Source organism: Grampus griseus, assembly GCF_964374135.1.
Source record: "Grampus griseus genome assembly, chromosome: 13".
NCBI classification, from domain to species: domain Eukaryota; kingdom Metazoa; phylum Chordata; class Mammalia; order Artiodactyla; family Delphinidae; genus Grampus; species Grampus griseus.
Window position 1 is genome coordinate 78,661,555 of NC_139007.1, and position 14,959 is coordinate 78,676,513.

Here is a 14,959-nt window from a genome sequence, read left to right on the forward strand (position 1 = left end):
CATACCTTTGCGTTTTGAGTATATAAGGCTTATATGAATTTGCTTACCTATGCACCTCCTTATAAATAATTTTTCAAAGGATATTATGTTTCCTTATCAGATGAAAGTAATAAATAAGAACCTACATGTACCAATAAATACTGAAAAGAAGGATGCTTTCTTGCAGATGGGGTGGTTTTACCAAAGTGCAGTTCAAGACCCAAAGAATATATATGTCCACATAGAACCATGAAGTATACTTCATACGTGACTATAGTCTGATATTTGATCTAGCTGTGTAAAAATGACTATTAATGATTCAATTGGGATATTGGTCCTAAAGAGGTAAAAAAGTATTGTTGAGTATGTGTGTCTGTTTAGCGGGTTGGATCAGTTACTTGTCCCATGATACTTAACAGTAAAATTTTAAACACAGAGTAAGACCTTGTACTGTAGAATTATAGGATCTTAGAACTGGAGCTGACCTGAAAGATTATAGAGTCTGTTCACCTCAATTTATGAATAATGAATATGAGGACCGCAGAGGTTCTGTGTGACCTTCCCATCCTCAGAAGCAAGTTAGTGCCAGAGCCAGAGAAAAGAATGTGAGCTATTCCTGAAGCCCTTGGACAATCAGGTTGTCCCACATCTGCAAACTCTCTGACCTTTCACTCAGTTCTGCATGCTGACCCCCGTGTTATTGCCTTGATTGAAGCCTTAGGCCTCCCTTTGTTTGCTTCTCTCTTCTCTCTCCCCTTCAGAAGTAAAGCTACTTTTGTTGATGGTGGAGGTGGTGATTTTAATCCAGATTAGCATAGGTTGGGCCTTATAAGCCTGCTGCACCGTCTAGTGCTTTGCCAAATCGCTTCCCACTGCCTGTGGGTCAAGGCTCATCTGCCCCACCGCATGGAGACGCCACTTTCCTTCACTCCCCTTCCTCTTTCACACCCGCCCAGAAGACAGAAACTGCTGGCTTGGTAGCCGATACTTAAAGGCTCCTGACCCCCAGTGTTTATAATTATTACTGTATGGATTGTAAAGACGATGATTTGTTTCTAATTAGAATTATAAGTATAAAGTTTCAGTTATTTTACATATTAAAAACTCAGCAATGTGTTATTTAGAAAGTAATACCAGTGAAAAGATGAATTAGCCTTATCTATCTATCATTCACGTTAAAATGAATGTTTAGTAAGAATAAAATGAAGTTTCAATTTCTAATACCTTTACATATTTAACTTTTTTATTATAATGTATAATTAATACTTTAATTCCCTTATCAAAATACTACAATATGTCTTAATAATGGAGTAGTTCATGGTTTTTAAACCTTAGGGTGCACAAGAATCATCTGGAGAACTTGTCACACTAGATTGCTAGGCCACACCCGCAGGTGTCTGATTCAGTAGGTCTGAGGTGTGGAGGCTCACAGTCTGCACTCCTGACAAGTTCCCAGGTGTTGCTGACGCTGCTGACCTGAGGACCGCACTTGGGCAGCCCCTGCCTTGTAACGATGCTATAATATGTTTTCATGGTTGTGTGATGTGTGTATTTGTTTCTCTGAACTTTCCACTGTGGCCTCCTGTAAATCAGTCTTGCATCTCACATCCTCTCTATCAATTGCTTGTTCTGTGTTAACTCCTCATATGGCTCTGGTTGTCTAGAAGACATTACAGACGTTCATGGAGAGAGCACTAACGCCAAGCCAGGGGGAATTCTCCCCAAACTCCTTTTCTTGGCCGTGGGTTGTACCTACCTTGTGTGGCTCGGTCAAGGAAGTGAAGAAAAAAGGATAAAAGAAATTATCCTACACTGAAAGCCCACTCAGGCCAGACCCAGGGCTAAAATGAAGATTTTTGTTATTTAATCTTCACCATATCCCTGAAACATCATTCCTACTGCGAGAATTCTGCTAATTTTGCAAGGATCAAAAGATAAGAGATACCTTATTTGGAAGCCCTACAGTTCTAACCTTTACTGCTAAGAACTAAAAAAGAGAACCCCCCCCTCCACATCCTCCAGTGTCTTTCCAACCCCTTCCTCCTGATAAATGTTTCAGGAATTTTAAAATGTAGAAAACCAAATATGAAGGACGAGATGACAAGAAATGTAGTTAAATCAAACTTTTGACTTCATACATTCGCAAGGCAAAATTGAGGATGTTCCTCTGGTGTCACTGTATGGAAACCACTATGTTGATATGTTTGGGGTTTTTCCCCCCCTCTTATGTATAGTGCGTTTTTGGTAACTATAGTGGATACATAACAATCTGGCTAATATAATGACCATTTCCTTCAAATAGCAAAAATGAGTTTTATGATTTGCGAAATCTGAATTGATTTTTATGAACGTATTCCTCAAACTTCCCCTGAGACTGTGCTGCCTGCACCATGTGCGTCCCTTGTGCGCCTTTTGTTGGTTGGACAACCCCTGAGAAGGAAAACTTATTTAAAAATGACTGTTGGATGATACTTTGCCATGCGTGAGTTAAATTTCCTCTAAAATTGGGTAGCAAGTACTTTTTTAAAAAATGGCTTTGTTATTTGTTAAAATCTAGGAAGAAACGTTAGTTCCTGCCTAATGCACTTGATCAGATATTTTAATGGCAAATGACACATTTTAATGATTTGATACGATAATGAAAACCTTTTCCTCGTTTTACCATCATTTGGTATGTACCAACAGTATATATAGTGCAAAATAAATCTAAGAAAACCGTTGCTAGAAAATTCCCCAGTGTTGATTCCCATGTATTGAAAAGTAATTTAACTTCATTTATACCTTTACAGTTTGTATATCTGCCCCCTCCCCTTATTTAAGGAAGTAATGAAAGAAGCAGAGAGGAAAAAAGATACATTGGTGAGTTAGCATCTTATTTTAAAAAATGTATTCTTTCTCAGAAACCATGGACCTTGATAGACAAGATAAGAACATAGCTTCTGTACTGCTGAGTGCTAAAATAACCAAGTTAAACACTTCCTTTTACACTTACTTTGTTTTAACAAGTAAGATTATAAGAGAGTAAGATTCCACAATTATACACATTTTCTTTAATGTACCCACAGGAGATAGATTTTCTTTAATGGCAGAGAATCTAGAAACACACTTGCCCAGAGACAGCTGCACAGAACAGGAGATGCAGCCTACTTTCCTTTGGAGGTGCAGTTTTCTGGGTCGTCTCCAAAGTCCTCGTGGGGGACAGCAGTGCTAACAAACTGCCCTGGAGCTAGGTTCCTGCAGGCCCAAGAAGCTGATCTCTTGCTCTGCTGTCATTCCTTTGTGTTTGGTCTTTGTATCCCCATTCAGGAAGAACATTTATTAATAAACTACATACCCTGTTTAGGAGAAGTTTGCGAATCGGAGGCTGTCCTGGGGTCTGAAGAGCACTGACAACAGCAAGGCCATGCCGTCTCCCCGAAGTTGAGCGCAGAGTCCGTGCCCTGTCCAGATCCCAGGCCCTGCAGTGCCCACCCCCCTCTTCAGCTCAATACCCTCTTCACCTGGTGGTTCTGGTGTCGAGTGTGTCAAAGGACATCAGTCACAAATTCATTTCCCCACATTGTACGTAGGTGAAAATAACTGAATTCCTGTAGTTTTCTCTTCTCCATCTATGAAGGTATACGTGGATATGCCCTTCATAAGTTACAAAAGGGAGGGAGACACTTGGGATGTTTACTGGCCGCTTTATTCTTCTGTAGTATTGTCACTACGTTTCATGTACTTTCCACTATAAAACTTGATTTAGTTCTCTCCTGTTTGCGTATTATGTGGTGCTTCTTACTAACTGAATAAAGAAAATTAGTTCAGATTCTTTGGTTTTAACTTCTTCATTACTGATATAAGTTTTGGCTTGCTTTTTTTTTTAAACGTCAGTTTAGTGTTCTGTAACACATTTGCCATTGGTTTTTGTTTTAAACCACATCTTTTCTCTGTAGACCTCATGTAACAACATACAGAATTGCTATTCAAGCATCTCACGCAGAAAATCAAATACAGTACTGTGAATTATATGAACTAAGGCAATGGAGGAACAGTTAGGATAACCCTAAAATACTGAAATACGTTTTACAAGAAAATTGTAGCTAACATGTTTAGATTAGCTTTATCCTTCTTATTCTTTAGCATATATATCTTAAAATTTGAAAAGAGCAATAGGAAATGGCTTATTAGTGGGTTGTCCTGTTTTCCAAGAGGACTTGGAGGGAGTGTGGAATGATTGTCTGAGTAGGTAAATAAGCATAATTATTATTAACATCAAAATGATCACATTTTTAACCCCTGTAAAATGTTAAGCTTCATGAAACTAGCAAATGCCCTTCTAGTTTATTGGATTAGCAATTAGGTGAAAATGTTTCAAGAAGGCTTATTTATTTGGACAGATGTAGAGAGGTTCAGAATTAATGTTTTGAAAAGCTTTTAATTGAATTCCCTTTTAATTTTCACAGTGGTGTCTAGTTAAATATTCATTTTAATGCTAGTGGTTTTCTGAAGGTCTGAACTAGATCTGGATTCTCAAAATCAACATAGGTTATTTAACCCTTTTCATCTAGTGCGCCAGCAGGGACTTCCTTAGTGTAATCCCATAGTATTTGAATAATTAGAAGGTAGTAATGAGGATTTAATTAGTCCTTGAGATATGCTGAAAGCAGAACCGCTAAGAACTTTCCCTTTTGGACATGGATTGCAAGCAGAACTGATGCTGCTACCGGACCGTGATGTGCTAGAAAATGTATTCTATCACTGGAGGTACTTCTTTGGCACCATTCCGTGACCGTCAGATCTGTACGGAGGGCATCCTGGGTGAAATCTTCCAGAATTACTGAGTTCCCCAACCCCCAACCTTTATTCTTGTCCAGCCACATGACAGCCTTTTCTTCCTCTCAACTGTTTAAACAGAGTAGCAGTCAAAGTATACAGGCTTCCTGTAGCTAATTGAGAATCAACTGTTACTGTATCAGTGGTGCCCAAATTAGACAAGCTAGACAAGTTGTGTATCTACTCTATAGTTGCAGGACAAGGAAAAAAATAACAAAATTTTGCCGTTTCACATATCTCAAGTATTTAATCCAGCCAGACTTAGTCCTTGACAGCTGTACGTCAAGTGAATCACAGAATCCTCATCTTTGGAATCTGATATTCACAGTGATATTTATCAGTAGCTCCAGTTTGATAAATACAAACAGTGCCATTATCCAGAAAAAGTGTGTAGCAGATGGGGTGAGCTCAGGCATTTAGATGTTCTTTTTGTGTGCTACCATGAGAAGGTGAATCAGAATCTGTGTACTTCAAAAGTATAAGGTTTCAAACTTACATATTCTATGTAGATTGATTGAATAGAATATGTCTTCATTATTCTTATATATTTTTATTCCGTTATTAATCCCAAATGTTAACTGCCTTGGCATAATTTTATTCCCTCTTTAATGAGGTATGTTAGCTTCTTTCAGCATCTGAATAGAATATTCCTTATTAAATTTCTAGGTACATTCTATTTGCTGAGGGCAAGTCTCTCTCTTACTTTTTAATGCCAAGGGCAAGAAAGAGATCTCTTAAAATAAATCCAGCGTCTTACTGTAGCTTAGACTGAACTCTTAGGGCCAGAACTGAAGCTCGTTTATGTTCTGCATCCCTGTGTCTACAGCAGCACCTCCTATATAATAGATGTTCAGCAAAGATTGAGCTGGACAACAGAAAGTAATTCAGCCTTCACAGCCATTCAGAAGTGTCAAATCTTTTCAGAGCACAGAACAACCAAAGAACAAAACATTTCTCGTTCTGAAATGAAGAAAGCTTACCATATTGATATGTCTCCTTTCAGTTTTCCCATTATAGGTCATTTGCTGGAGCGTAGAGTGTTTCTCTCTCTTGCTCCAGATTAAAGCTACCACTTCTGTCTTCCATTCTTCCCAGGCATATTTCTACAACCATACAGACCCGATGTCAGTCTGAGCTGGGGTGCTCGCACCTGGAGCCTTGCACTAAGTGAATTGTCCAGGGGCCAGCCATGCTCTTTATAACCCAGGAATATTTAGATGGAAATAAGTAAAACTTTGGGAAAAAATGTTAATGCTACTAGCTTATTTCCTAGTGATATCTACACCAAAAACCAGTTTTGAAATTTTAAAAATTATTTTTGATCATCTTAATTGACCTAACTCAATTGTTGAGAACAGATTAGCCAGTAAGTATAGAAATGAAGGAGACCACCGAGATAATTGTTCAGGACTTGGAAGTAGGTTTTTTTTTTTCTGTTTCTGCAAACTACAGAAATTATTTTGTTGCTCTTTCTATGAGATTCTCAGTTTTAAGTATGACAGTCAGTCTGCAGATGCTGAGATGTTTCACAGGGTAGGTATACTGGTTGTCCGAAAACGATCTCCTAATCTACCTTTCTAATTGTTCTTGCATATAAAAGTGTTCTTATCATTTATATCATGAGCATACTAAATATAAAAAGATGCTGCCTTTCAGGACAAGGGTATTGTCAAAGAGAAAACAGATGTCTTTCCTCAAGCATTGTCGAGTAAACATAGTAGATCAACGTGTTAAGGCATTAATGATAGTCTGCCCCCACCCCCAGATGCAATTAATTTAGCCTCTGCTCTTAATTGAGGATCCTTTTTTATAATCAGTGACAGATGAAAATAAACTCAAATGGGAGGTACTATACAAGAGAGAATATCTACAAAGCTGTTTCTAATTTCTTCAGCCCCAGAACTCTACCTCTGGGCTGGATTGTGGACCAAGCGGAACTAGTCAGTAATGAAGGGAATAACAGTCTAGGAATTGTATTAGGGTTAGTGTTGAATTCCTATTAAGTCTACTATCCAGAGATCTGTTCACCAAAGAGCTCAGAAAACAAGTATCACATACAATAAAGGTCGATTTATATTCATTGAAGAATCATCAGTCTCAATTTTAGAATATTTTAAAAGAAGCAAAGTTTTGTTACTTTTGTATGTGCAGTAATTTTTTTAATTGCCAGTTAAAGCTTGCTTTTAATAGTTAACACTCATTTGTAATTGGCTCATTATTCTTCAGTGAAAGTATTTGAGAATATCTGGATCTTAGGTAAATTCAGCATTGCGTGCACTTATTTCTAAAAACATGTTTTCTCCTGTGCTTTTTGGGTCTGTGACCTCAGTGAAAGACTGCTGTCTGCCTCGTTTCTCAAGCCAGAAAGCTAGAAGGCATCCTTGATGTCTTTTTCTCTCCCATCTGCCCTACACTAGTCATCCCATTCTGCGACCTCCACCCCTGGGTTGTTTCTCACAGGTCCCCCTTTCTTGGCTTTCACTGTCACGACCCCTGCCCAGGCCACCGAGGCATCATCAGCACCTCCCAACCACTCTTCCTGTCTCAGCTTTGCTCCCGTCCATTCCACTTCCATGCTGCATCCAGAATGATCTTTCCAGAAGACTGGTGAGATCATGTCATTTCCTTCATAAAAGCCTTGAAGAGCTTGCCGTTGCCTTCGGAGAAAGGCTTTACTGACGCACTTGGTTACTAGGCCCCTTCTCATCCCTTTCAGCCTCCCTTTGTGGTCTCGCTCCCATCACACCACTGCCTCACAGTCTCTGGCTACACTGAGTCCCTTCTGGGATCTTCATGTAAGCTCCTCTCCGACCCTTTTGCCACCCACCCACTCCTCAACCCCCACCCCACCCCATCCCTTGCCCATCTTTACTCACCCTTCATGTCCTCCGAACAGCCTGGCACCTGTTAGGTCCCTGAGTCCAGTCCGCGTTTACTGAGAGAACAAAGAACAAAGGCCTGCCCCACAGGCCGGGCACCGTCCCACCCAGGCAGGCGGTGCTCAGGACCCCTTGCTGGGGTTACCAGTGGAGTTCTCTCCCAGCGAGAGCTCTGTGAGTACCATGTGGCCTTGTTCAGTGTCAGAGCTCCAGTGCCTCTTACAGTACATTCTTTTCCTCATCTTAACCTTTAGGCAGTTTGGAACCAAAAAATTTGCGTTTAGGTGCAGACTTATCACTAACTGGTTTTGTGACCTTGGACGGTTAATTAAATCTCTGCTTCCTCATTTGTACAATGGGGATCAGAGCATCCTGTGGATATGTTGTATGGATCAAATGCAACCTCGTATCCAAAAGTTATGTATTGCAAAGCACTGTGCAAATGTTGATAATAAGCGTAAGCATCCGGCACAGATGACTCAGGTGAGACCTGGGTCGAAAGCCTTAAAAGGTGGTTTCTCTGCTTCTTCCAGCACATAGTGACACACACAGTTGGCTTTGCCCTCAGCACTGAAGCGGACTTTTGCAGCTAAAACTCCAAAGAATTGTACAAGGGAAGGCCGGGTATTTTGCCCCCATCTACCATCTGGGTAATTAGTCTGGTCCCTCCCCTGACTCTCATTTTCCTGATGATGGATGATGTCAGCAGCCGAGAGGGCTTTGTGGGCGTGGATGGGGAGAACTTAGATGCTGTTGCCTGTGCCTCCGAATATAGGGCGCTGTAGTGGCAGGGAAGGAAGAGGGAGCGATTCTGCCAGTTAACCTGAGAGCACAGCTGGGAGAACACTGGGGGGCCCGGGTTACAGCCTTGAATGGGTCATTAGTTTCTGTCTTCCTCAGAGCAGTTCATGTTGTGAAGAGAAGCAGGCAGGCAAATAAACACCGAAGATATTAAAATGTAACAAGAATATTCTTTAAAATCTATTTTTCTCTCCAAATGGGAATCTGACACCTATTTGTGATGAGAAATCACTCTGTGTTTACTGTCGGAGGCTCCCTGCTAAGGTGGTACAGCGTGTGACCATTATTTCACACATGTGGAGAAACATCTTTTAGTGAACTGCCTTGAAGAAACAAGGCAGTTGTTCTGTGAATTTTTAACAGATGCCAACATGACGATAAATTGTCCACGTGCCAAAGGCAAAACGCGCCTGGCTTTTTGGTGGCTTATGGAACCCTGGGTGTTTTGTGGGTGTCCTGACGGCGCTGGAGCTCTGCCAGCCGAAGAGGCACCTCTGACGAAGGAATCCCATTTGTGTGTAGTTGGTACTGCGCCCGATTGCTCTCCTGCAGTAGCCTGAGCACGGTGGCTCTTCCTGTGCTGTGCTGTCTTTCATGGGTGGCATGAACCATGATTTGGGCCTTGGGCTTAACGTTGCTTTTTCTAACAGGATTCAAGGTCTCCAGTGATGACGTTGCAGAGTTTGTTGTCTTGCACCAAGAGGGAAAGGATATACAGCTGGAGGCTCAGGTCCATGTTAAAATGCCTTCCAGTTTAATTTTCTGAAACTCCCTGGGTTTGCTCCATTATTTATTTGACTTTCTTTCTAAATCAGTTTTGTAACAGCCTTCAACTTAGGGATGCATGTTCATTGGATGGTCCTTTAACCCATCAGTGACCCTTGTGGAGCTGTGATAACCTGTCATTGCTTATTTGGATTCATGGTGCTTTCCTCTGTATTTTTCTGTGTAGCATCTCCTCCAGATAGGACTTAAGGCCTGAGTATAATTTCATTCTATTTTTGAGAATTTTTAAAGTACTTCTAAAGATAAGCTGTATCTCTGTCTTTGCAGTGAAGAGTTTTTCTTCATTCATATTGCGTAGAAGCATTCTGTATTCATTTCATCCCTTATATGGAAAATGTGATTTGTTTATAAGGACTACATAAATCAGTTGCTTGAGAAAATTTTTTTGATCTGCTAAGGTTTAGATAGTCACAGTGGATTTTTCTTTTCTCTAAGAATTTTCTTTTTTTCAAATAAGAGAATCATATAGCATTTTTTAAAATATTAAGTGGAAAAATACCCACTTAATAAACCACAAATAGTATGGTGTTGAAGAAAATATTTAAAAGGTCTTGAAAACTCACTTATCTGATAATAACATAGATAGACATTTTAGAAATGCCAATTCTCTGTTAGGCCAGTTTTCTAAGATTTCAAGATAGCAATGTGTTTTCTTAAAAACACATTAAGAAAAAGAGAAGCATCTTTGGCTTAATTAGTCTTTAATACTGGCCTCTGTATAAAGATTGAAGTAGCATTTTCCCTAGACTTAACATGACTTATACTGCCATGCAATATTTAGAATAGATTGTTTGTCTAGGAATTTTCCATTGATTAATAATATAAATATTTGTAGGGGAATGACCCTAATGAAAACCATTCTCAACCTGCAGACTGAATAACTCCAGATGAGGTCCTGCCTTCAGCTATTGGATACATGGAAAACGGCATTCAGAAAATTATCAAACTGTGGGGACTTCCCTGGTGGTCCAGTGGTTAAGACTCCGTGCTTCCAGTGTAGGGAGCGCGGGTTTGATCCTTGGTCAGGGAACTAGGATCCCACATGCTGTGTGGCACAGCCAGAAAGTTAAAAGAAAAATTATCAAGTTGTAATTAAATATCTAAGTGAACCCATGTGCCTTTGCAATAAACTTCAGGACAAGTTGTAAAGCTCTTACTAGGTGGTGGAAACGAGCCTGGCCAAGATGGGGCCTGTCTCACATGAGCTCCAGGGCCCCTTGCCAAGCCCCCAGCAGAAGAGCAGTACGCCCTGATGCTTGGGCGAGGTCTCGGGGGTTTTCCTTTATAACCAGAAAGAGAAAAGTCTTATTTCAGACTCTGGTCTCCCTTCAAACCCCACAAAAAACCCTAATGGATTGATTCATCCTTGCATAAATGTTTATCAAGCTAGTGATTATCATACGTGCTCGTGATCCAGTAACAAACAGAAATCGAGATCCTTGCTCTTTATATCGAGTCTATTCAGGCACTTGATAGGACTCATACCTATTTCTGTGTATCTGTGTACCTTTCTTCTCTTCCTTCTCCCCGCTCCTTCTGCTCCCCAGTCCCACTCTCCCTCTCTTAATAGGCAAACTCCGGGGATTCTGCAGGATTGGGAAGGATGTACACTGAGTCTTCCGCCCCTCAGAGCTAAGCAGTACTAGAGTTGTTGGTTAAGTGGCCTGAAACTGACAAGCTTCAGTCCTCTGAGCCGAGTAACATGGGCAGCCAGTTATTGCTGGAACTAGCTGTCAGGGAAAGGACACTGGTTTCTGGATAGTGCGCTGAGTGGGGAACGCTACCCATCAGCTGTAACTGGCTCTGGTGGAGGAGGTGCAGAGCTGGCAGGCCAGCACAGTGACACAGAGCTGTGTGCTACCTGGGGAAAGGCAGCAAGCCATTTGCCAGGAGGCCACAGGGTGCGGCATTTATCACTCGGTGAATTCAGCGCAGTCCAGGGATGTGCGGCACTTCCTGACTTAGCCGCAGTGAATGGCTTGAAGGGGAGCCTGGCAAGGGAGGCTAGTTTGAAAACTTGGAGTCATTCAGCTGGGAAATAAATGGTGGATTGTATTAAAAATAATATGAATAATAACACCTGTCACTTATTGAGCCTCTGCTCTGTGTGCAGGCACTGAGCTGTACGCTTTACATAACGTTTTCTCATTTACTCTTATGAGGTGGGCTCCGTTGTCATGCACCTTTCTCAGAGAAGGAAACTGAGGCTTCACTGTTAACTAACTTGCCTGAAGTCACCTAACCATAAGTGGTGAAGCTAAAATTTGAATTTGCAGTGACCGTGGAGACGGGCAGAGCGAATGCACACGGCAGGTATTTAGGTGATAGAAATAACGGTGCTTCTGGGCCATTAACTGTCAGTGGTTCTTTTTTTGAGGGAAGGGGGATCTCTCCCCTTATTTTCTTTTTATTTTTTTAATTTATTTATTTTATTTATTTACTTTTGGCTGCATTGGGTCTTCATTGCTGCCCGCAGGCTTTGTCTAGTTGCGGCGAGCGGGGGCTACTGTTCATTGTGGTGCGCGGGCTTCTCATTGCGGTGGCTTCTCTTGTGGAGCACGGGCTCTAGGCACGCGAGCTCAGCAGTTGTGGCTCACAGGCTTAGTTGCTCCGCAGCATGTGGGATCTTCCCGAACCAGGGCTCGAATCCGTGTCCCCGGCATTGGCAGGTGGATTCTTAACCACTGCGCCACCAGGGAAGCCCTCAGTTGTTCTTTTTTTGAATAGCTGTCCTCCTTTCCCCAGAAATGATTACTTGAATATACTCACTCTGAAACAAGGAGCCAGACCATCACAGTTATTAAGCTGTTTTCCCGAAGTAACAGTAAATGGGTTCTGAATGAAGATGTTTTCTTATTCATTAAAAACCTGTACTATTTGGTTCCAGTTCTCTGCCAGTCACTTTGCGTGGTCCTGAGGAGTCAGATACGAAGAGAGTGTGTTGTTTAAAGCCTCAGTGCTCACAATCTGGGGGGAGATAGTCACCCCAGCAAATGATGGCAGTGTGACAACTTCTCTGTCTCAGCTAACATACAGCATATGAAAGTGTCTGCTTTTCTGGAAGGCCAGGGAATGCCATGGAAGCCGCAGGAGACAGAGCCAGGAAGGATAGGAGCACGTCAGTGTCGTGGAGGCAGACGGCCCTCTGGGCACACTGTGAACCAGTGTTCGGTAGAGGACACAGTCTAGCATTCTGTTCCCAAACTGCGCCGCTCAGTCATGTGTTTTTTCAGTGAGAAAAATATATAAAATATCAGACAACATTGCACATAATCAGGGTAGAAATTGTTTTGTGAAGAGTACAGTGTGTGTGAATACTGAATGTGAATATATAAACACGTGCATACTCACCTATACACATTGAATCATGGTATACGATATATTTCTTTACATGGATTGTGGTTAAAAAAAAAAGTTTGAAAGTGGTTTCAGCGAATTAACCTCTGTGAGCCTCAATGTCTTCATAGTTGTTTTGAAGTTTAAAAGGACAAGTAATGAACAAAGCCATTAGCACATAATATCTGCTCATTAAATGTCAACTGTTGTTATTAGATCAGTGAATAGCCCATTACCAGGAACATGAGAGGTAGTCAATAAATAATGGTTAAGTGAGTGAATGTGTGAATGTTTACAGGTCGAAAGCAACCTGGTGCCTGCAGGGAGGTAAAAGTGGGAGTGATCGAATCAGAGCGGGGTCGCCATGATGACCGTGTAGCCATGATGGGGAAATAGGTCAGGTCACATTTTGAAGAGACTTGATTGCTGGGCTGATGAGTTTGGCTTCATTCTGTTAAGCAGTCAAGAGCCATTGACTAGTTTTGTTGAACAGACACTGTTGAACATCCCTGGAGAGATGTGAAGGGTCGGAATTCAGAGCATCAAGTGGAGGCCCTGCCTTGGATGCAAGGACGAGGTTTCCTTTTGAAAGTAGGAAAGTCCATAAAGATGGGACATGGATGTCAGTGTCCGTAGGTGAGAGGGCAGGCCGTTGTAGAGGGGTGATGCTGCCTTTTCCTGTGGTTTCTTTACATTTAGCAGCAGAATTAGGGGAAGCCTTCAAGAAAGGGATTGTAAATGCTAAACCAACCATTCACAAGACCTAACCAAACAAAAGGGTGCCCAGTGACCACTAGGATTCAGCTGAAGGCAGGAACTTTGGCTTCCAAGAATATACGTTGTGGCATCCACTTCACCGGTCAGACATAGTCTTAGTCTTATTTGGATCTAGTTTGATTTACCTGCATCCTAACTTCAGCTAAGGTCTCAGCTTAAATAGGACTTCTTTGGGGAAATTTCACTGTCCCTAGTCTAAGTTGGGTCCTCCTCTTATACCCTCAGAGTTCCTGTACTTCTGTTTTCTTATACTCATACTTAACTTTTAGTTGTTTATTAGATGGCCGTCTCTGCCACTAGGATGTGAGGTCCACGAGGGCAGACACTGTTTTGCTCATGGTTTACATCCTCAGCACCGAGGATGCTGCCTGGAATCTCGTTCGGTTGCTCTGTGACTTTAGTTTATCATTTTTCCCTGTTGATAGGTTTTCTTTTCTTTCTTTCTTTGTTTTTTTCCCAAGATTTTTGTTTTTTGATGTGGACCATTTTTTTAAGTCTATATTGAATTTGTTACAATATTGCTTCTGTTTTATATTTTGGTTTTTTGGCCACGAGGCATGTGGGATCTTAGCTTCTCAACCAGGGATCGAACCTGCACCCCTTGCATTAGAAGGCGAAGTCTTAACCACTGGACTACCAGGGAAGTCCCCAGGTTTTATTTTCTACTCAACTAAATGGTAATTCTTCAAGGACAAGGATCATATCTTTTACTTTTTTTTTTTTAATGCTCTCTTATTCTTACCACAGCTCCATGAATGCCAGAGTAAAATTAGGGCATGCTGATAGAAGATTTGTGTATCATTATTGTGGATTGAGTTACCAGTATGATAGCTTAGATCAGAACTCACACAGTGAATGAAGAGCTTGTAGCATCACCAAAAAGGCAATAGTAATGCCTTTGTATAGCATTTTCATGGTGTGTTTCAGTTTAGAAAAGCACAGTCACATACGTTTTTCTTATTTGACTCTCAGAATGATCTTGGAAGCCAGGACAGGAAGTGCATTCACTGTTTCATACAAGAGAACCCATGAGTCCACACAGTGGATGGTGGAGGCAGCCTCTAACCCACATGTGATTTCAAACAGATGGTGTGTGCGTGTGTGTATGTGTGTGTGTATGTGTGTGTGTGTGTGTCCTATTACTACATTACCTTCTCTCTCAGAATAGAGCCTGCGCCTCTTCATCTGGAGTTTGGTTGTACAAGTGTTCGTGATTGCATACACATGTAATGAAGGACTCAAAAATAGTAAATCCATTTATATAAGCCTTCTATGCATGTATTTTATGGATGAAGTGTACAAATCATTTTCATATAGTTTCTAAGATTTTTATTTCAGTAAGTTCTTTTATATAATGTAAATAATAATTATCTAAATTAGTACTTTTTTCCAAAGTTTGAATTTTCCATGTAAGATTATTTACCTAGGGCATATAATTCCATAATACATCTAGAAATTCAACATACTTTTATAATATATGGGAAATTCACTTTATACTTTCTAAATTTTCCTTACTAGATAGTCAGGTTTTCTAAACTCAGATGGTTTATAACTAGAAAAATTTCACAACTTTAAAAAAAAGAAAA

The 14,959-nt window shown here is 41.0% G+C and overlaps 1 protein-coding gene across 8 annotated transcripts in view; it reads left to right on the forward strand.

Moving 5' to 3' along the window:
• The window catches only part of ARID1B (AT-rich interaction domain 1B), a 411,849-nt gene that overhangs the window by 319,316 nt on the left and 77,574 nt on the right, over positions 1 to 14,959 (forward strand). The gene's annotated exons all lie outside the window — the stretch shown is intronic.